Raw genomic sequence first — 3,096 nt, 5'->3', positions numbered from 1 at the left:
TGAGGGGGGCAGTCAGGGTGTGGGAAGTGGGAGGGAGCAGGGACCAGGCTGTTTTGGGAGGCACAGCCTTCCTGACCTGGCCCTTTGTACCATTTCACAACCCCCACATGGCCCTGGGGCCAACAAGTTTGCCCACCCCTGAGCTAGACAGTGCTGATGGGCCATCAACAATGGACCATGGAAAAACGTAGCCTTTCTGGGAATGCTTCAGACAGCCTGTGGATAACAGCTGCTATGACTCAGCAAGACATGCCAGGGCATGTAACCAGACCACATGACACTGAACTCCATTTTGGTACCTGTATTTTTCCATAAACTGGGCTGGGAACCTGGCTTGCTGAAACAAAGGGTTCCTGCCATATGGAGACAGTATATAAGGTGGGGAGTGACATCATGATTTGTTTTCATTCCCCCATGACTCAACACCTGAAAGAAGCTCTGGAAGACAAAGGACTTGAAATGGAGGAGGGGAACCCAAGCTGCAAGGCTGATGCAGCTTGTGCCTTAAGAATACGCAAGCTTGCTTGTATCATCAGTCAGGGTGAACTATTGCTAATTCAAACCCCATCTATCTAGTATATTAGGAGTAGCTTGTGTTTTTGTTTATTTGCTAGGTAATCTGCTTTGATCTGTTTGTATCACTTATAATCACTTAAAATCTAATCTATCTACTTGTTTTATGTTTTATCTTAACCAATGTGTTTTGAGTGAAGTGTATGGGAAAATCTCAGCTTGGTTAACATAGACTTGCTGCATATCTTCCCCACATCGAGGGGGGAGTAAACTATATTAATAAGCTTCCACCGAATCGATCCCTGTGCAGTGCAAGACGGTATAATTCTGGGTCTATACTCCAGTAGGGGTGCAGGGCTGGGGAGCTGGGAAATTGGCTGGTGTCTCCTGTTTGTCCATAAGTGGCTCAGGTAAAGCACTCAGGTAACTCAGTTGGGGGTGTGGCGCCACCTGCTGTCTGTTGGGTGATAACAGTCCCTGGAGAGGCTGGCTGTGTATCATCAGCGGAGCAGCATAAGAAAGGCTAGCCCAGCTGCATTGTTAGGGGGCACAGTGGTTCCAACAGCTCCCAGACTGCATCCCAAGGATGACAACCTGTCACAAATGATGCTTAGCTACCTTACTAAGGTCAAGAGACTCATAGCATATGAGGCCAGATAATCACCTAATCATCTAGTCTGAACTCTTGTATATCACACATCAGGTGACTTAATGTAGCTACCCCCAGACTGAACCCAACAACTTGTGTTTGGCTAAAACATCTTCCATAAAGCAGCCAGTCAGAGGTGACGCATGGGGTCACATTCCCCCCAGATTTTTGCCAGGGTTTGCTGTCCCCTCTTGGTCACATGGTGTGGCTGGGCTGACAAGCTGGGAGTTGTGACTATGGGGAGAGGCAGCAGGAAACAGCTGGGAGCTGCAGAGAGGGGCCACTGAGGGTAAGAAGGGGGTGTGCCTGTGGGGCCCATGACTTTTCTTCACCCTCTCCAATTTTTCAACATCCTTTTAAACATACGGAACACAGGACTAGTTGCAATATCAGCCTCACCAGTGCCATATAGAGAGTAAAACACTCTCCTTGCTTCTACCCACTACTCCCCTGTTTATACACCTAAGGGTTGCCTTAGCCCCTTTTGCCACAGCAGCACCCTGGGAGCTTGAGTTGAGTTGCTTGTCTGCTATGGCCCCTAAATCCCTTTAGAGTCTCTGCTTTCCAGGACACAGGCCCCCATGCTTTAGGTGTGGCTGGCAGTTCTTATACCTAGATATATGAATTTGCATTTGACCCATTTTGTTTGAATGGGCCCAGCTTACCAAACAATCCAGATCATTTTGTATGACTGCCATGTCCTCATCAATATTCACCACACGGACAATCTCCGTGTCATTCACAAGTTTTATCAGCAGTGATTTCATGTTTCACTCCCAGATCATTGGTGAAAACGCTGAACAGCATTGTGCCTAGTACCGATCCCTGCAGACTCTTATAGAAACACCCCATTCAGAAACTGCAGAACTGGAATTAATTTGTAAACTGGACACCATCAAATTAGGCCTGAATAAAGATTGGGAGTGGATGAGTCATTACAAAAAGTAATTTCCCCATAATAATTCCCCCCCTACTGTTACTCACACCTTCTTGTCAACTGTTTGAAATGGGTCACCCTCATTACCACTACAAAAGTGATTTTTCCTCCATTGGTATTCTACTGTTAATTGAATTGTCTCGTTAGCACTGACCCCCCACTTGGTAACGCAACTCCCATCTTTTCATGTACTGTGTACATATACCTGCTACTGTATTTTCCACTCCATGCATCTGATGAAGTGGGTTTTAGCCCACGAAAGCTTATGCCCAAATAAATTTGTTAGTCTCTAAGGTGCCAAAAGGATGCCTCGTTGTTTTTGCTGATACAGACTAACATGGCTACCACTCTGGAACCCCATTCAGTGATGGTTCTGCGTTGACAACTGCTTTCTGAGATCTGACAGTTAGCCAGTTCTAATCCACTTAACAGGAACTCTATTGATACTGTATAGTGCTAATTTTTAAATCAGAATTTCATATGGTATTAAGTCAAAGGCCTCACAAAGGTCTTAGTATATTATATGCAGGGTTGCTGTAGCCGTGTCAAGTCTCTCTAAGTATATTATATCTAGAAACAGTTACTTGTATCTACCAAACCTGTATTTGAAATCAGTTTTATTGACAGGACCTATTTCTTATATGTAACATCCTGCTTTCTCAGAGTGGTGCTGTGTCCCCCTGTAGTGGTATGTAGTGGTCTTGTGGTCATCCCTCCCATTCTGGGTCGGAGGAGGGCCACACTGTCTCACTATGCTGTTGGGGTCACTGCCTAGTCTCAGGAGAATTATCAACCCTGGTACTAGTGTCCCAACTGCCCTAACGTGCCAAACCCCAAACAGTCTTTAGGCTCTGGCCCTCAGGCAGGGGCAGAGCAGTGGATGGTTTAGTCACTTAGGCAGGGCAGGGCACCAAACAGCCTAGGGCTCCAGTCCTAAGGCAGGGCAGACCAGTGAATGAGCTACTGTCCTAGCTTCGGCAGATGGTAGGCTAACCCC

The sequence above is a fragment of the Lepidochelys olivacea genome (assembly GCF_965140295.1).
Source record: "Lepidochelys olivacea isolate rLepOli2 genome assembly, chromosome: 1".
NCBI classification, from domain to species: domain Eukaryota; kingdom Metazoa; phylum Chordata; order Testudines; family Cheloniidae; genus Lepidochelys; species Lepidochelys olivacea.
Note: the sequence above shows the minus strand (reverse complement) of the source record.